Source organism: Odocoileus virginianus, chromosome 6 (assembly GCF_023699985.2).
Source record: "Odocoileus virginianus isolate 20LAN1187 ecotype Illinois chromosome 6, Ovbor_1.2, whole genome shotgun sequence".
In the NCBI taxonomy this organism is placed as follows: domain Eukaryota; kingdom Metazoa; phylum Chordata; class Mammalia; order Artiodactyla; family Cervidae; genus Odocoileus; species Odocoileus virginianus.
The window spans coordinates 69,944,574-69,965,146 of record NC_069679.1 but is presented as its reverse complement, the minus strand read 5'-3'; the positions used below and the strand labels follow the sequence as shown (position 1 = coordinate 69,965,146).

The following is a 20,573-nucleotide window of genomic DNA, read 5'->3' as shown; positions in this document are numbered from 1 at the left end:
TGTGCAATGCATTGTCCTTCCTTTTTAAAAACTCGTTTTATGAAACTCCTTAATTGAATCAGGCTTGAACTTCCTATGGCACAAAACCAAATAGAATTACACTGATGCTAAAAATGTAAATGTATCCCAGATACCACTGAATGATGTGTTCATGGGAACATTCAAGCCTGAAGACTTGTATGCACACACTGATAATAAAGCTGAGCCTGAAGATCAGGCATTTGAGATATAAACATTTATGGGAATATTTTTAAGTCCCTGCTTCTAAAAAAGCTGTAAAATTCATTTTGACCTTGGGGGCCTAGAGTGTTGGGCCTGGGATGATCCCTAAGAAATCATCGGTTCATCTTCCTGATGGTAAAACGGATGCCTGGAGTGGGGAAGAGATACACTAAAGGGCAGTTACAGTACAGAGTCTGTGTTTTTGGTTCAACATAGCTGTAGGAAGCTGCTGTCTGGTGTCTACAGCTGCTCTAGGCTTTGGGACGTAGAGGTCAAAAAAAAATAAAAAGAACCACTGCTCTTGACATAGTCACATGTGTTTAGATGTCCAGATAAGTCCTTGTTCCATTTTTTCCCCTCATTCTGAATAGACTCTTTGAGAAATAGGAAAGTATATGTAGCAGCACATACTTAAGAGATTAGGAAAAAATAAAGGAATATTTCCCTATGTCCCTAGTCTTGAACCCTACTCTCAAGCAAAGTCCTACACTGAGTCTCACAGAGTCAATTAGTTCTGCCTCTTTCAGCTTCATCTTCTTGCCTCTCATTCCATCACAGAAGCTCATCTCTTACTATTCATGTATAACATCTGCGTGGACAGTCCCAGCTGGGTGACATTTCAGTTTATCACAGTCTTCCAGTTTGGTGGCAGGTTAGGGAATATCTTTTGGAGAATGCATTCTCCAAAATACCTACTTTCTTTTTTTTTTTTTTTTAAACAGGGTAGTCAGCCCACTAAGGAGGAAAACTGTGCTGTGTGATGTTGCTCCGCCAATGTGGAGATGCTAACTCTGGTCCTGGGATCTCTCCTGGTGCTGTTGCCAGGCAGACTTGTTACTGACACACATTTCCTCCCCGATAAGTTGAGTTCTTCCCCCTCCCCACCAACTTCATTATGCTTGCAGCCGGAGCTCGGCTGCAGAGGGAGCCATGCCAGACACTCTGATTCACGCTCCTAAAATATCAGCCTGCCTGGGTATGCGAGTGATGCGATAAATCTGGAAAACATAAATCAGATTGTTGGATGCTATATCTGTTCGTGCACATAGGCTGCTGCAGCAGGCACGGTGACATGCCCTCAAACTCTCTGTGGGCTACAGCCAGGAGGAGGTTAAAGGACAGAGCCTCCAGACCTGGGAAAGGTGGGCAAGGAGGGCAGGATCTGACAAGCAGAAGAGGCCTTAAAACTATTGACGAACATCCCAGACACCAGACGTGGAGTTCAGGCTCAGAGATTGCTGGGAGTGGCTGGAAAATGATGCCTAAGGAATGGCCCTGATGTTAGCAAATCTTCCATTGTAAAGAGCTCATCAATTCCCTACATTTGGACATCAGAGGGAAGATTGGCTTCAGCTTCACTAGTAACCCAGACAAGATGGAAAATCAGACATAGAGCATCTGGCAGGTTGCGAACTTCCTTCAAGGACACTCTAGAAAGAGCCAACCAACAAGGCCCTTCCTTCAGTGAACAAAGAAAAGTGCTTCCATTGAGCCACTTAATCATTTCAGAGCTCAGAAAAGAAGGACCTTGCCCTTTAGCAGAGTTCAGGCCATTTGATCCCAGGGGTTCTTGACCGGGGCTTGGGGACAGCTGGCTTGTCACAAATGACAGTACTCCTCTGGGTCAGGCATGCCAGGATTCCTAGTTCAAAACTAGTTTTAGAATTGTATGAATGTAACGAGGGTCCCTGGCAGCTCGGCATTAAAGAATCTGCCTGCCAATGCAGGAGACTCAGGTTTGATCCCTGGGTCAGGAAGATCCCCTGGAGAAGGAAATGGCAACCTACTCCAGTATTCTTGGCCTGGGAAATCCCATGGACAGAGGAGCCTGGTGGGGTACAGTCCATGGGGTCTCAAAGAGCTGGACATGACTGAGCAACAAAAGGAGGTCCATACTTCAGATTCCCAACCCTCAGCCATTGCTTTGCTAGTGTTAGGTCCTGCTCCATCAGTGGGACTCTGCCCTAAAATCAGATCAGATTCCCTGGGGCTCTGTGCCTGAGGGTGCAGGAGAATGACTAGGAGTGGATAAGAGAGAAAGAGCTGGGATGAGATGGGAGGTGCTATATAGGAGCAGCAACGAATGTTAATGACAGGAAATGAAGTAGTCATCAGTGGCTCACCCAAAAGTATCCACCAGTTACATCTTGGGGAGTCAACAAAGACCTATATAACAGACTAACAGGTGGTAGGGCCAATGGCTCCACCTGCCTGAGCAACACAGCTCACCTGTCTTCAGGTGTTCAGGCAAGTGAGACCATCCATGTGAACAAGGTGAGATATTGAGAAGTTAGTTATAACTCATCTTTTGTGCTACTCTGACCTATATCAGCAAAAACAATGGAAAGATAACGTCTCCCTTTCCCTTCCAGGAAAGGCAGCCAGGGCTTTATGTTACCAGACCTGGGTGTCCTGACCCCAGGCAGGGAACTTCCAACTCTTTGTGAGTCAGGCCCACCTGGGGAATTAAGGAGGCTTCCAAGAAGGGACGGGGGTGGAGGTTTATGTGCTACTTGTGTAAGAGAGTCCAGGTCTGACCCCAGGAAAGTGATAGGATTCTGGGAACTTGGAAAGTGAGATCAGGTGCATTTGTAGGATTCTCTACATGACCTGTCCCCTACACGTTGTGCCCCCACCATGGCCAGATGAGAGTTGGCTGTGAACGTTCATGGATCCTGCACACTCTTGTGGCCTTGGGAGGAGGGTTAAAGTTCTTCTTAGGGGAGTCTGAGGATACGGAGAAGAGACGTGACAACCATCATTATGGCTGCCTAAAATAGAAGTACCCAGCAGAAGGCAGGGACCAACACATGCAGAGGCTTCAAAGAGCAGAAGCCGCTGCAGTGACAAGAATGACCCACATCGGCTGACAATGAACTAGTGAATGAATTGACCTTGACCATCTTTCAGGTCCAAGACATAATTCTATAAGCCCTCCGTCTCCTTTTCACACCCTGATCTCCTCCCCCAAACCCAGCCACATCCCACAACTCAGAATGACTGACATGGCACCCACAGATTTTCAGTTCACAAACACGCTCTGTTCTTCCCCTGCCTGGGCCAGCTGTGCACAATTTGCACACCATCGCCCTGCATTGTCCACACACATGGGTACTGGGCGGAGGGGGTGACATGCTGTAGATTGGCCAAGTTCAAGATGCCAACAAGAAACGTTACAGAAGCTTTTGCATTTAATGAAAAGCACTTCTACTCCTTTCCTTGTCAGACTGCAAAACCAACAGTGGCATGCAATCAGGCACCAACACTTGGGGAGGCATTTCTCTGCTCTGGAAGCCCCGGCATGCTCCATGTCACTCTAGAATCATACCACACAGCCAGAGTCTCAGCTCTGACCCTGACACATGGCTGGCTTGGACTTTGCTTTCTGAGTTCAGTCCACATCCTGGGTTATCTCTCCAGGAAGGACAACACTGCCATGTCCAGGCCAGAGCTTGCCCCACTGCCAGTGTTCAGCCAGGCATGTTCAGGGTCCCTGATGCCCTAAGACTGGGATGACTGATTTCCTTCTGTCCCATGCTGTCCCCCACCTCTAGGTCACTTTCTAAAGTGCTTCCTATGTTGACCCCTTCTTCTCCATTAGTAAATTCCTAGGAGTTCTTCAAGGTCCAGTTTAAACACATCTTTCTCTGAAAAGCCTCTTTAATTACCCAGGCAGAATTCACTGCCTGTATCTCTATACTGGGGCTTCCCTGGTGGCTCAGTGGTAAAGAAGCTGCCTGCAATGCAGGAGCCACAGGTTCAGTCCCTGGGTCAGGAAGGTCCCCTGGAGGAGGGCATGGCAACCCACTCCAGTATTCTTGCCTGGAGAATCCCATGGACAAAGGAGCCTGGTGGGCTTCAGTCCATGGAGTCACCAAGAGTTGGACACGACTGAAGTGACTTAGCACAGCACAGCACCTCCCTACACTTGGCCACTATTGCATTTCCCTGTGGATTGTAGTTAGTTGCTCACCAGTCTTGCCCACTTATTAGATAGCAAAACTTTGGAGAAGTCATCTTATTAATCCCCGAGCCTTATGTAATATGGGTATAATAAGTATTTCTTCTTCTTTTACAAATGCATTTAAAAAGGCATACTGTGTAGGTGGAAAACCCAAACAAGGGAACTATCTGGTTTTCAGAAGAGATCACAAGCCATCCAAGGCAAGAATTCTTGTAAAATTGCCTATGGAAACATAAATTCATCTTTTAAAAAATTGTGAAAAATATATGTAACATAAAATTTACCATGTTAATCATTTTTAAGTGTACAGTTCAGTGGCATTAAGTACATTTACACTGTTGTGCAACCATCCCTACCATCCATCTCCAGAACATTTTCACCTTTCCCATCTAAAACTTTATACCCATTAAACACTAACAACCCACCTTGATTCCCCCAGTGCCTGGCAACAACCATATTACTTTCTGTTTCTGTGAATTTGACCACTCTAGGTACCTCATATGGGCTTCCCAGGTGGTGCTAGTGGTGAAGAACCCACCTGCCAATGCAGGAGACACAAGAAATGTAGGTTCAATCCCTGGGTCAGGAAAATCCCCTGGAGGAGGCATGGGAACCCACTCCAGTATTCTTGCCTGGAGAATCCCACGGACAGAGGAGCCTGGCAGGCTACAGTCCACAGGGTCACAAAGAGTCAGACATGACTGAAGTGACTTAGCACCCACACACAGTTTTCTCACATAAGTGGAATTTTACAGTGTCTTTTTGTGACTTTTTATTCCACTTGGCATAATATCCTCAAGGATTATCTGTGTGCATATGTCAGAATTTCCTTCCTTTTAAAGCTGAATAATGTTTTATCACACTTATATGCCACATTTTATTTATTCATTTGTTTATGGACATGTAGGTTGCTTTCATCTCTTGGCTACTGTGAACAGTGCTGCTATGAACATGGGTGTACAACTGTCTCTTCAAGACCTTGCTTTCAATTCTTTTGTGTGGGGAGAAGTAGGGTTGCAGGATCATATGGTAATACTATATTTAATTTTTTTTGAGAAACCATCATACTGTTTTTTACAGTGGCTGCACCATTTTACATTCCTATCAACATGTACAAGGGTTCTAATTTCACTGTATTCTTGCAAACACTTGTTATTTTCTGTTCTATTTCTTTCTCATGATTCCCATCCTAATTGGGGTGAAGTGGTATCTCATTGTGCTTTTAATTTGCATTTCCCTCCTGATAAGCAAAACTGAACAAAAGAAAATTTTCTTTATTATTTTTTTCAGCTTAAAGAAATATATCATGTACAACAGAAAATTTGAAAGATAGGGAAACAAAAATTAAAGTATAAGAACACACAAGAGCAATCCAGTTACCTAGAGATAAACACTGTCATCATTTTGGAAATATCCTCCTAGTCTTTCTATAAAAATGAATTTTTACATAGAATTCATTTTCTTATTTGGCAACTCTCCACCCAGCCCTGCCCCGAGAAGAGACCTTTTTTGTTCAGTGAATGATTTGTCAACTTCCCTGGGGGTATGCTGAAAGAAAAAATATATTGTTTGGTTTTAGGGTTAATTAATATCAGGTTTGTGTTTTGCTGAGTGGACATATAACAAACATGTAACATATAACAAAGGGCAAGAGTAGAATTACTCTGGCAATGAAGACACTTTCAGGGACTGGAGATGGTGAAAAAGAAGCCTGTGTCAGAGAAGAGTAGTGAGTAAGGTGAGCTTACTACCAAGAAAGACAATTTTGGAGGAAAGAACTGATGTCCATGGAGGAATCTGATTACGTTTCTGTTTCCCTCCAAGAACTTCAGATGACATCCACATCACTTGTCAGGGGATGGTGGGGTGTATTTGCATTTAAGAACATCATGAATGAACCGACATGCCTGGAAAAGAGCAAGAACAGAGTCTTGCCACAGGGCTGGAACAGAAAGAGACAGAGCTTAAGCATTTAGAGACATGGGACCTTAGAAAACGTGGGCTGACTATGCACAATGCTCTATTGGCATTTTCCTACGTACTTATTAATCTCCTTGTAGTTTAGTCGCTCAGTCATGTCTGACTCTTTTGTGACCCCATGGACTGTAACCTGCCAGGCTCCTCTGTCCACAGGATTTCTGAGGCAAAAATACTGGAGTGGGTTGCCATTGCCTTCTCCAAGGGATCTTCCTGACCCAGGGATCAAACCAGTGTCTCCTGTGTCTCCTGCATGGTAGGCAGATTCTTTATCACTGAGCCACCAGGGAATCCCCTAACGTATCCTATCTGGGCCAAGACTAGGAACTAGTTAGCAAAAATCCACTTCCTCTTCCTGGGCTTCTTTGCAATTAGATGTGCCTGTGTGACCAGTTTTCATCAAAGGATAGTGGAAAGAGTTTGTCACATTTCTGGGCCAAGGCTTTAAAGAAGCAGGGTTGTCCTCTTCATCCTCCTTTTCCTTCTGCCAGATACACAATGGCGATGAGAGGCCCAAGGGATGGGGGACCCAAAAGATGGAAGGAACCTAGGTTCCTGAAAAGCCAATGAAACCATGCAGAACAAAGCCAGCTGCTGACCAGGAACACAATTGTTTCTGATTGTTATGTCATTGTTACAACAGCCTCCTCTGTCCTAGCTAACACATCATCATCAGATGCGATTTAATTACTCAGTATTCTATTGTTAGATGGGGAGACTGGACAAACTGCTTTATTTTTTGCTGTATCATGTGGTGTGTTGAACTTCCCTGCTCAGGGATCAAACACGTACTTCCTGCAGTGGAAGCACAGAAGTCCAGCATTTTGAGGTGTAATATAATGTTTCTGTTCAACCCAATAGTCAGGTATATTAGATAAAAGGTTTTTGGTTGTAAGCAACAGAAAACTTAACTGGAACTCACAAAGAAGAAGAGATTTAATGGCTAAGTGAGAGCCCAGAGGTAAAGGGACTATTTTGATGACTACCATGATATGAGGACTCAATTTCTTTCTACCTCTTTTCTTTTTCATACTCAATGTTTGTTGCCTCTTAAGGCTAACTTCCTAGTGACTGTAGGAGGAATTCACGCTCTCTTATTCTCATGTAACAGGAAAGCTTGTCTCTCACAACCAACCAACAGCAGCTCAAAGCTTTGCACTATCATCTCCGAGCCAAATCTTGTGACAATGACAATGGACTTCCAGGAGCCTAGACCAGGCAGGGCTATCTGTTGGAGCTGACAGTAGGTTTGGCCCCACCCAACGAGGGCTAGGTGGCTGCTACCAGTGAAGTTTATCTTTGCATAGAAATAGAGAAACTGAGTTGCCCAGATATACAGGGGAGAAAATCACTTGACTCCAGCTTTCTCTGAAACAGGGAAAGTTTTTGAAGATGCTAAATAAAAATGAAGTAATTTCCCCCTACTATGCATTGAAATGTCTTTGAAAAAATTACTTTCTGCAAAAATGACAAGAAAGATGGAGATGGTGAATGAAGTAGATGATTTAAAGACAAGAACACAGAGTCAACAACCTGGGGAAAATTAAGCGACTTGGAAAAAAAGTCCAGATATTTCAGAAAGAATATTTTGTATGAGGCATTTCCATGGTGGGATGAAACAAAGTAGGAAAAAAATAAAAAAGGACCGTAGTGTATCTTGATGTCACTTGTGGAAAATTAAAGTTCAAACCTGTTTCTCAGCTGATTCCCCTCTGCTATTGCAATACCTTGCACAGTTATGCACATTGAGCATGACTGCCAAGGACACTGTCTCTACGCTGAATTCAGACTAGTTATGCTGATCTCAGCTTTTCCTCCAAACAGTATAAATTCATTTTCCTGGACATCATGGAATGGACTAGAAAATAGAGGAGAGGTAGTTAGGTAATTGCTTTCATTCCTCTATTGCATCACTCTACCTCTAAGACAGGAATTAGATAGGTTTTTCTTGGTTCAGAGAGGAATTGGGCCAATTATTTTTATGCACACAATATAATTCCTTTCAGCACAGATGCTCATTGATTGACTTAAAACCCCTGCGTGTAAAATCTGCACAAACAAAAGGAATGCAAAGAGATCTGCTATAATAAGATTAAGCTCAACTGGCAAGGCAGGTGTTGAATTGAAAATTAATTGGCAATGTCAACCGCAAAATGGTCTAATTCACCTCCTCAAAAGCAAGGGAGCTGCTCTGTTTGCTTCTCTGCCTTCCTCCCTCCCCAGTGTAATTCTCATCTTTCTGATGCAATCCTCAAAATCCAACTCATCCTCCACTTCCTCCATGGAATCTTCCTGAATTACTACAGCCCCTATCTCCAGACTCCCTGGCCCTCACTGGAAAGATACTAAAGGATGGGGATTAAAAGCTCAGGCTGTGATGTCAGACCTGCAGTCAACCCTTATCCTTAGTCCACTAGCTGTGTGACCTTGGGCTCATCCACTCTGAGCCTCAGTTTCCTTCTCTGAAAAAAGTGGGACCAAGAGGGGACTGTAAGAATAAAATGAGATAAATGTTTGCAGCAAGATAACTACTGGACCAGGAATTTGAACAGGCACTTTGACTATCAACACGTGGAAAATGGTACCTATGAACCTACCTGCAGGGCAGGAAGAGATGCAGTTGAAGAGAATGCATTTGTGGACACAGCGGGAGGAGAGGCTTGGACAAATTGAGAGAGTAGCACTGACATATGTACACTACCATGTGTAAAATAGACAGCTAGTGGGAAGCTGCTATAAAACGCAGAGAGCTCAGTCTGGTGCTCTGTGATGACCTAGAGGGGTGGACGGAGGGGTGGGAGGAAGACTCAGGAGGGAGGTGATATATGTAAACTTACAGCTGATTCACGTCATTGGACAGCAGAAACCAACACAACACTATAAAGCAATTATTCTCCAATTAAAATTTTTTTTTTAAAAAAGAGTACCACTAGTCAGAACTTCCTGTTTGATGACTGGTCCAATGGAAATTTGGATCTTGAAGCATTTTACAAATGGGCCAAACTCACTTCTGAAAATTGTATTTGTGGTTGTAATAAAGTTGGAGGTTGTTAAGTTGTGATAAACTCAACATTTTAAAGAGGAAAAACAGGTTTTCCGTCACCTAAAAAAAGTGAATGAACCAATGAGCCACTTAGAAAGGATCATTATGAGTCGGTTAATTGAAACAAATCTGTAAGGCCCTGCATTGAGCAACACAGGCTAACCAGCACTTGTACTTGGAGTGGTGAAAATGTTTCTTTCTTAAACACAAATGTCTGCTGCCTGTGTCAGCAGCTTTTGCTCCGAAAGAACTCTTTCCAGGAGGCACTCTTCTGTCTTGTCACCAACCTTAAACCAGGCACTCCCATGCTCTCCTTATCTCTGGCCCTCACACACCTCTCAAATCTTTTGACCACACAATCAGTGTTAGTCGCTCAGTTGTGTCCAACTCTCTGAGACACCATGGACTGTAGCCCACCAGGCTCTCTGTCCATAGGGATTCTCCAGGCAAGAACGCTGGAGTGGGTTGCCATTCCCTTCTCCTAGGGGATCTTCCCAACACAGGGGTCAAACCCAGGTCTCCTGCATTGCAGGCAGATTCTTTACCATCTGAGCCACAGGGAAGCACCTCACCTAATTTGTTGGTTCTTTCCATAGATCAAAGAAACAGAAATTAAGAATAAATAATTATCAGGTGACCAGATCTCCTCCCTAGCTTTCCCTTCAGTAATCCCACAAACAAACTGTGTGAACACAATAGCATATAAAGAAAATCACAAGAAGTTGACAAACCGAAACAGAAGCCTGCACGCAGTGGGGGATGGCAACAACTCTGACCTCCCATCTCAATGATTCCCTGAGATTACTTCCCCTTTTCCCTTTAAAAACTTTCATAGCCAAGCAGAATCTTCAGAGTTGGGTTTTGGGAATCACTGAATCCACTATCTCTCCAGGTTGCTGGCATTCTGATTAAAAGCAACTTTCCTTTCTACCACAATCTCTCTCTTGCATGTTGATTTTCAAGCTGTGAGCAGCCAGACCTGACTGGGTAACACTTATTCATGTCCAGTGGTGACAGCCTGGACCACGGAACAGTATAAATCAGAAGCAGAGCTCTGGCCCAGTTCCCCACTAGTCATGATCCTGGGAGAGCTACATATTCCCTCCCAATTATTAATATCAGTTTACTCATCTACGAAATGGGAACAAAATTCTCCCTCTATCAGATGGTTTTTTCTGTGAGAATTAAATGAGCTGATTCACACAAAGAACTCAGTTTAGTATCTGACATAATATATGTGCAAATAAATGTAAGCAATTATGATGAAAGTAACTATCCCACAATTCAGATTTCCGACTGCTTTTCATTAGCACTGTCTTCAAATGCTGACTCGCTTGTTTAACCACACCTTCACATGAAACTTAGAGCGAGCGCTTTGCTGTTTTAAGGAACTTGTATTTCTTAACCAATAAATCTTTTTAACAGTGCTCTGTGGATATCAAGAGCAATAAAGATAAGGGTTGTCACAGAAAATCCCTGTGTAAGAGATGGGAGAACTAGACCCATACGTGAGGGAGGTTGACACAATTTACAATTACTTATTTGAGAAATCAGCTCCTCTCCCAAATTGAGGTAATTTTGTACCCTCAGGAAGACACATTTCAAATTCTTCTTGGAAATGACATTTCTAAAAATCAAATGCCTAACCAAGTCATCTATGCCCTTGAACTAAATCTGGGAAACTGTGAGTTATGATATTATGTACCTAATACAGCAGGAATGAGCTTAAAGTAATTCTTCAGAGAGAGACTGACAGAATAGGCTGTCCTTTGTATATATTCTGAGATGATGTCATTGTCTCATTGGGAGGGGGCCAGGAATTGTGATCAGGCTGGGCCCCAGCAATGATGGATGGCTCCTCTCACCTGGACCCTTGGAGAACAATAACGCCTTTGTGAGGTATCAGGCCTTTCTTCTGGCAAAAGGAAGCAGGAGCTTAATCGCAAGAAGGCTCTAACCACCAAGGCTAAAGGCCACAGACAGGCACTGGCCAGCCCCTGAGAACGCTCCCACCGAGACAGACACAACCACTACCCTCCTGGAGCTTACACTCTAGTGGGAAAGGCGGCCAATACATGACTGGACACACACAAATTAACATAATCATAAATTATAATCATAATCATAATCACAAATTAACAACAACCATGATGAGCCCTGTGAAGGACAGAGCAGCACTGAGTTTTATACTGGGACCTGATGGGAAGGGGGAGGGGAGGCCAGGCATGAGACTGAAAATGCGATTTTGATATCAAAACAAGCATAGACACATGAGGTAGAAGACACACTTGCTTCAGTGACAAAGATCAAGGTGGAGACGCCAGAGAAATCACATTGGCCTGGGGTGGGGCTGGCTATGCCTCATCTAGGGATGGTTTAGTAGGAAGAGTTTGCGAAATCCTGGCTGGGGCACTGCAGGCCTGGGCTCCAGGGGTGAAGCCCTCCAGAGGTGAAAGCTCTCTAGAGAAAGGAGAAGGCATTAGCTACTGGCTGGCTGGAAGGCAGCCCGGGGCCAGGAGATCCCTGGCCCAGACTGGCAGCCAGCAGATCCTTTACCTGTGGTGGCATTCTCCACATTCTCCTCGCAGCTTTCAGTTTTGTCTCCTCAGCCCAGGCAGCTCGCCTTGTTTTAAGTTATCATCTAATCTTCCTTCAGGGTGTAGATGAAGTGGCTCGTCTTGGGACACCGAGGAGCCAGAGCACGTGTGGGGGCGTTGGGAGGGAGGGGACGGGGCAAACCCCTGACCCACTCCCCTTTCCTACACAACTCCGTTCCCCTCCTTCTTTAGGCAATTGTCAATTCAGCGGCTGCTTATCTAAGTCCACCCCCCGGGGCACAGGAGGCTCAAAGCGACTGCCTTCTGAGGTCAGCCATTCTCTGGACACGGCTCACGCTCCTCTGCCCCAACCCCGGCATCTTCAGACGCCTCTGACCAGACCTGCGTGAGGCATTTCTGAAATGTGAAGGGCCACTCAGGTTGCCGTTGGATGAAGAGCTATTGACAGTGAAAAAAATGGATGCACAGAGGGCAGCCTTTTCTTTCACAAAATGTGTGGAATGGGAACACTTGGAAAAATTTCACCCGCTCCTGCCCTCAAGGTGGAATCAGTTGCAGGAGAATCTTGGGCACCAGGAAGGCTCCCGGCACAGTAGAACCCGAATGCTTCTAGGGACTCACCCCAGATCTACTGAATCCCTGAATTCCTGAGGATCACCAAACCCAAACAGGTCCTAAGTAAAATGTACTAAAGAATAACTGAAAAATGAAGACGACCCCTTAAAAACTAATAATTCTATTCCTTGGCATGCATGCTAATTTCTTCAGTCATGTCTGGCTCTGTGATCCCATGGACTGGAGCCCGCCAGGCTCCTCTGTCCATGGGTTTCTCCAGGCAAGAATACTGGAATGGGTTGCGATGCCATCGTCCAGGGGCTTTTCCCACCCCAGGGACTGAACCTGTGTCTCCTGCGTATCTTGCATTGGCAGGCAGTTTCTTTATCACTAGCGCCATCTGGGAAGCCCATCTATTACTCTAAGACTCCAGTTAACTGTAGTGGTTGCTCATTTCTTTAGATCCCTTTGAGATAGCCTGGGACCTGGCACCTGAGGCCCTTTACTGGAGTGCCTGCCCCTGGGTAACATCTCCTCCAGCAACAGAACACAAAGAAACTATAAAGGACTAAAAATAACTGCACACATGAGCAGTTGGGACAAATTATAAACAATAAGGTACAACCCCCACCCCCCACAAACCAACCACTGTTTCTGAGGCGCAGACAGCACCAGCAGGGTACTGCACATGGCACCACCAAGCCGGCGGGCAGACCACCTAAACCTCCTCTGGGCCCCACCCGCAGGTCCACCCCTACCCTCATTCCCTTTAAAGAACCAGCCTGCCCTCCACAGAGAGTGAGCAAGGGAAACTGTTCTTTGTTTTCACTTCTAATGAAGTCTTGCTTGAATTCCTAGTCTGGCTCTTATCAATTTCTATTGATTAAACAGTCCAGGGACCCGGTCGGTAGTACCTTGACAAGCATCATCAGCAGTTGTCAGGCTATCAGAATTGTTCATTACACATAAGGAAGTCTTTATGTTTGTGAGCATAATTACAATGAGCAGGAAATGCCTGTGTCAATCCATGGGTGCTATAATTAACCTCACACTCCCTGAGGTGCGCACACCTGTACACCAGCTCCACCATAAAATCTGATGCCTTACGATACAGAGTACATTTTTTAAATGCTAAGAATTTAATTCATGGTACATTTCAAACCAGTTGGAGAAAGGAGGAAATATCCAATAAATGGCTCAGTTCAGTTCAGTCGCTCAGTCATGTCCAACTCTTTGTGACCCCATAAATCGCAGCACGCCAGGCCTCCCTGTCCATCACCAACTCCCAGAGTTTACTCAAACTCATGTCCATCGAGTTGGTGATGCCATCCAGCCATCTCATCCTCTGTTGTCCCCTTCTCCTCCCGCCTCCAATCCCTCCCAGCATCAGGGTCTTTTCCAACGAGTCAACTCTTCGCATCAGGTGGCCAAAGTATTGGAGTTTCAGCTTCAGCATCAGTCCTTCCAATGAACACCCAGGACTGATCTCCTTCAGGATGGACTGGTTGGATCTCTTTGCAGTCCAAGGGACTCTCAAGAGTCTTCTCCAACACCATAGTTCAAAAGCATCAATTTTTTGGCGCTCAGCTTTCCTCACAGTCCAACTCTCACATCCATACATGACCACTGGAAAAACCATAGCCTTGACCAGACGGACCTTTGTTGGCAAAGTAATGTCTCTGCTTTTTAACATGCTATCTAGGTTGGTCATAATTTTCCTTCCAAGGAGTAAACGTCTTTTAATTTCATGGCTACAATCACCATCTGCAGTGATTTTGGAGCCCAAAAAATAAAGTTTGACACTGCTTCCACTGTTTCCCCATCTATTTCCCATGAAGTGATGGGACCAGATGCCATGATCTTAGTTTTCTGAATGTTGAGCTTTAAGCCAACTTTTTCACTCTCCTCTTTCACTTTCATCAAGAGGCTCTTTATTGGGGTGATAAACTACCTGCTTTAAGGCAGAGAAAATTTAGCCTCTACTACCCCACCTTACACTTTATCCAATAATAAATTCCTTATGAGTAAAGAGCTAAACATAAAACTATCAACTTTAAAATATCTGTATATAGAGGAGAATTTCTGAGTTAGGAAAAGTCTTAGCAAGACTTCAAACCTGGAAACTCTAAACAAGCAGAGATTTGATTATATGAAAATGGCAAACTTTGCAACAAAGAGATGCCATGAACAAAATTAAAAACAATGGTACAGCCAATGTGGAAAACAGTGTAGAGTTCCCCCCAAAGTTAAAAATAGAACTTCCTATAATCGAGCAATTCCATCTCTGGGTATATATTTAAGTGAAACAAAATTATCATCTCCAGGAGATGTCTGCACTCCCAGTTACTGCAGCATTATTCACAATAGCCAAGGTATGGAAATAACCTAAGCTTCTTTGAGGGATGGATAGAGAAATGAAATACGGTATATATATTCTTTGGTCACAAAAAAGAAGGAAACCCTGCCATTTGCAAAAACATGGGTGGACCCTGAGGGCATTATGCTAAGTGAAATAAGTCAGACAGAGAAAGACAAATACTATATGATCTCACTTACATGTAGGATCTTCAAAAGCCAAACTCAGAGAAGCAGAGAGTAGAACGGTGACTGCCAGGGGCAAACAAGGGGAAATGAGGATACACATTCCAGTTACAAGATGAATGGATTAATATTGAGGAAAAGTATAACTCAACATATTCAAATGTGAAAGAAAAAACAACCACTAGAAAATGGGCAAAGAGTGGAAATAGACAACTCACAAAAGAAAGTGCTGTGAAATTAGCCAATAAATACAAACACTTGACCTCACCGATAAACATGGAAACGAATTAAAACAGTGAACTACATTTTAAAAATTCACCAGATCAACAAAGAAGAAAAAGCTTAATAATAATATTAAGAGTTGTTGAGGATTTGGAAAATCAGGCACACTGCTGGCGTCTGTGTACCCTGATGAAGGCATTTTTCAAGGTAAATTGGCAGTATCTATCAGAAATTGTACACATGCTCTGCTTTAACAGTTAATTTCTAGAAACCTATTATTCAGAAATATACATGTGCACAAAGACATATGCATAAGGATAAATACCACATTAATTGTAATAGAAAAACACTTTGAAGACATTCAAAAATACACCAAGAATTTAAATATATTATGTCATTAAATGCTATACAGTTGTTAGAAGGAGTGGGATAGGCTTATATATACTATATGTAAAGGTCTCGGAGGCAGATTAAGAGAGCAGAGTAAGTTGCAGAACAACATGTGAACATGCTACACTTATGTGCATATATATTTTCATACATACACACACACAGGCAAATATATAAGAGAGGTAACTGAACTGTTGAGAGCACTTACCTCTGGGCGGGAAGTCATCCTAGGAGGAGGTAGAAGGAGACGTCTTCTCATTCACCAAACTTTCCACTTTCTTTCCCAGCTGTGCTCCTCTCTGCAGGAGGATATATTCCCACACTGTCGACCTCATGGAATGCCATGTGACTTGCTCTGGCCAAAGAAGTGATGTTGGTCACTTTTGTGCAAAGTTTTAGAAGTCAAGGCCTCATTTGTCTTGTCTTCTTTCTGCCACCAGATTGACAGTGTTCCAGATAGAGGCTAGCTTTCCCCATCAGCTTCGGTTCTGGAGTGAAAAAAACAAGAAGCAGAGCTTGTAGCCAATTTGAGAAAAACATGTGCTGTGAATAAGAAATAAACATTTGTTGCAATAAGCCACTGAGATTTTGGGTGGCGGGGTGTGTGTGTGTGTGTGTGTGTGTGAGTGTGTGAGTGATTGCAGTGTAACATGTCCTACTTTGACTGATACAAGTAAAAGACTACCTCTACAGGTTTCCTTTGCGTATTTCTCTACTATATCAGCAGTTTGCAATATATACACTCATATATTACTCATATAATAGCTAATTTTTGAAAACTGGCTTAGTAAAATTACAAATGACTACATGTCAAGGACTTTCAGGATTGTTGATTATTGATGAATAGAGACTGCAAAGCTAAATCCTGGAATTCCAATGGCAATGTTCCATGCTTGCCTGAGATCTGCAGGCCAACACACCATGGCTACAGCCTGTGCAAGCATGGTCAGTCGCCCAGGTGCATCCAATTCTTTGTGACCCCATGGACTATAGCCTGCCAGGCTCCTGTGTCCATGGGATTTTCCAGGAAGAATGGAAATGTGGGTTGCCATTTCCTACTCCAGGGGATCTTCCCAACCCAGGGATCCAACTGGCATCTCCTGCATTGCAGGTGCATTCTTCACTGCTGAGCCCCTGGGGGAGCCCCTGCTATAGCCTGTAGTGCTGGGAAAAGGTACAAGGTATGTTATCAGACTAGTCACCAGGAAGTACGGTGGTTAAATGAACATGTGAGAATTCTTCTTGTGTACGTTAGTCAGGGAGGTCTGGGCAGTAAGCATTCTACCCCCAACCACAGTGCCAAAGGGTATCCGAAGAAATGGTGGGACTACAGTGGTTACTTTTACAGATACTGGGAGACATGGTTCTTTCATAACAGGGATTGAGTAGCAATTATCACTGACTCATAGTTGTCTGAATATGTCAGTCCCATCAGATGTGTCTGGAACACAAATAATTGAAGAACCACTGACCCAAGAAATAGAGCAGAAAATTGCTCTATTACTTCCTGGTGGCTGCTGCCCCTTGCTCAAATTCCAGTCTTATTCATTGATTGCACATCTCTGCCATGCCAAGCACCATCACTGGTATCAACCCTACACACAGTCTTAGTTCTCAAACTCACAGCCCAGATCAACAACACATACTCTGAGGCAGGGATAACAGTAATAGCAGTAGCAACCCTTTCTTAAGGGGGTAGTAGTTTCCAAGCACTGTGCCTGGTATACATTACTTCTAATTAAAAACAAAATCCTGCAAACCAAATACAATTTCCCCTACTTTTTTGAATGAAGAAACTGAGATGAAGAGAAATGTATGAAACTCCTTTGGTTCTGACAGCCTCTAGGTAAGGGTCAGTCTCAAGTTCCTTTTGTTGTCTGTATGAGTTACCTTCTCGGCAAAGGGATGATTAATAATATTAAAAGCATCAGGGGGGAGTGACTGAGCCTTGAATCAGAACTTTAACCTACAGAGCAGGGCACAGAGACCCAGCTTGTCCCCAGAGGGCAAGGCTGAGGCTGGCTAGTGGCCAGCCTGCTGATCTGACTTAGGTTAGCTCTGGTTAGCATTCCTCCCATCTCTGCCCACACCCCCTCCTTCTTCCAGTGCTGGAAGTAAACATCTGCCTTGCTTGGGGCATGAGGGTAGCAGGAAAGAAAGTCCTCACAATAGGTCTGCTGTTGTGCAAGGAATTCTAGAAGATGCAGATCTGGGTTGTGGTGGCACGCGGGGGCCCCAAGATCCAGCCCCTCAAACCCCTTCCATGGCTGAGGTTGGGGAATCAGTCATGCGTATTTGCCATCAACTCAGTACTCTGTTTAACCTTCTCTCTAGTTAAGCACTCAGCACAGAGAAACACCCTAGGAAATTAAACTCAGGGCTGTTCTTGGTTCTTTAAGGAAGTTTATCTAAACAAGGACATGGCAAGGCTCCCAGCCCCAAGATTGTAATCATGTGGCTTGTTTTCCCACCCAGCTGGGGAGCAGAGAATAGTGAGTAGAGGATGATTCACCAGAGTCTGGAAGGTCCTAAGCAAGATGCTTTGAGGGTGTTCTCCTTCCCTGTGCTCTGCTTCAGGGCTGGGGTCATGGGGTTCAGCTGACCTTTGTACCATAGGCTGGCCAGGCTCCCAGGGCACTCAGAACAGAGACAGGGCCTTCTCAGTCAGATGAAATTCTGGACAACCTACAGGACGGCAAGTCAGATTCTGATGTCTGGCTCAGCAGAGGAGCCACTGTGGATGGAAGTAAGGGGAAAAATAGAGGTTCATGCAAGTCTTCCAACAGTTGCTCCAGCTGGTGCTGAAAGAGCAAATAAGAGAAAGAAAACTTGAACAAGAGGTGAAAAAGATATAAGGATGCTCCCAGGACCCATGGCTTCTCCCCAGGATGTGAGAAAACTGCACAAACATTTTGATGGAGCATCAGGTGGTGGTGGTTTTTCATCGGTTATGATTCAATGAAACAGAGCACTGAATTGATCCTAGTGTCAGATTTCATCTTGATAGTGTCAGAAATTACTCTGCACCTTTATGGACTTACTACGGGGCAGAAGGGGTCAATTTTCCAGTTGTACTTAACTGTGTTCTTTAGGGGAAATTTTGTGCCCTTGTGAAGCTAGTCTGCAGAATCTCAGGGGGCAGTTACCCTCAGGGTTGTGCAAACGAGCACCCCTTGCATCTTGTCCTCAGGTGCCTCACTGGTCTCACCCTAGACACGGCCCTGGGATCAAGCACAGTGCCAAGGTGGGAGAACAGGCCCTCAGTCGCTGAATGAATAAAGGCACAGACAAACGAGGTGTACAAGAAGGAACATCCTTGGAAAGCTCTAGATATCGAATGTTTTCACAGCCTGTGAACACCTTGTTTTCCAGAAGGCTCCTGTGGAGGTAAATGAGTGCAACCTTTAGTGTTGTGGTCATCCTAGTCAGCTCGGACTGCTATGACAAAATACTATGGACGGACATCTATTTCTCACAGTCCTGGAGGCTGGATGTTCGAGATTGAGGTGCCGACAAGTTCAGGTGCCGGAGAGGGTCTCTTCCTGGCCTGTAGATGTCTGCCTTCTTACTATATCCTCACATGGCAGAGAGAGCGAGCTCTGGCCTATCCTCCTCTTCTTACAAGGACACCAATCCCATTATGGAGGGCTCTACCTTTGTGACCTCAAATGATCCTAATCGCCTCCCAAAGGCTTCCCTTCTGAACGTCATCACGTTGCGGGGCTAAGCCGTCAATGTATGAATTCTGGTGGGATGTAACCATTTAGTCCATGTCAGCGTATTAAGATTACACGTGTTGGGGACTTGCCTGGTAGTCCAGTGGTTAAGAATCCACCTTGCAATCCAGGGGACATGGGTTCAATTCCTGGTCGGGGAACCAAGATCCCACGTGCTGGGGAGCAAGTGAGGCCACGCGCTGCAACTACTGAGTGCACACTTTTGGAGCATGCCCCAACCACCAAGGCCACCCGCTCGGAATGTGCCACAGCTACTGAGTTTGAATGCCTAATTAGGCCCTGCACTGCCAGGAAAGACCCCTCACGGTGCAATGAAGATCTACAATGAAGATGCCACAACTAAGACCCAACATTGCCAAATAAATGATACATTTAAAAAAGAAGAGATTACATGCCTTGGGTCTCTGCTTCTGTATGAAATTTGATCACTAAGGTAGACAGAATTCACAGATGGTTCCCAAGATTCCCACCCCATAGTGTGCATACTCTATGTAAACCCCTTCCTTGAGGTGAGTGGGCCTGACCTAATCAGGTGAGCCCTTTAAAGAGGGTCTAGCAGCCACAGATGGAAGAAGTCAGAGAAATTGGAAATGTGAGAGAGATTTCCCTGGGGCTTTGCAGGAGCTAACAGCTATGTTTCAAGAGGGCCTATGGAAGAGCTTCCCTTGTGGCTCGACTGGTAAAGAATCCCCCTGCAATGCAGGAGACCTGGGTTCGATCCCTAGGTTGGGAAGATCCCCTGGAGAAGGGAAAGGTTACCCACTCCAGTATTCTGGCCTGGAGAATTCCATGGACTGTAGAGTCCATGGGGTCACAGAGAGTTGGACATGACTGAGCAACTTTCATGGAAGGGATTACATGGTGAGGAAATGTAGGAGGCTTCTAAGAGCTAAGAACAGTTCTCAGCAACAGCTGAAAAGAAAAGGGGACCCTTAACCCTACACTGAAAAGTAACTAAGTTCTGCCTAAAGCTCTGTGAGCTTGGAAGAGTACCTCACACTTCGAGTGAGGTTCCAGCCTAGAGAACACTTTGATTTCACTGAGTGAGACCCTGATCAGAGAACCCAGCCACACCATGACTGAACTTCTGATTTAGAATGCTGGGATAATAAATTCATAGTGTTTTCAGCCACTACATGTATGGTAATCTGTTACAAGACCTGGAAAACCAATACAATCTCCTTTCTACAAATCAGCCCACATCTCTGAGCCTCTTTATCTTACTAAAAACAGCTTCTATTTGGCTGTTGGTTACATTTTCCCATATATTAATACACAACCTCTTTTCTTTCTTCTGTCTTTTCCCCCCTACTGTTTCCTTTGGGAATTTACATAGTAATTCAAGTCTGCTGTGCACACATTGT

The 20,573-nt window shown here is 44.5% G+C and overlaps 2 protein-coding genes across 2 annotated transcripts in view; one reads left to right on the top strand and one right to left on the bottom strand.

Annotated features, from left to right (window-relative positions):
• Positions 1 to 20,573, top strand: part of LOC110129441 (uncharacterized) — a 136,445-nt gene that overhangs the window by 88,779 nt on the left and 27,093 nt on the right. The window lies entirely within an intron of this gene.
• The window catches only part of SIPA1L1 (signal induced proliferation associated 1 like 1), a 493,843-nt gene that overhangs the window by 459,196 nt on the left and 14,074 nt on the right, over positions 1 to 20,573 (bottom strand). Inside the window, exon 2 of the mRNA XM_070469567.1 lies at positions 15,681 to 15,960. The gene's annotated coding sequence lies outside the window, so the exon portion shown is untranslated. The remainder of the gene's footprint in view (positions 1 to 15,680; positions 15,961 to 20,573) is intronic.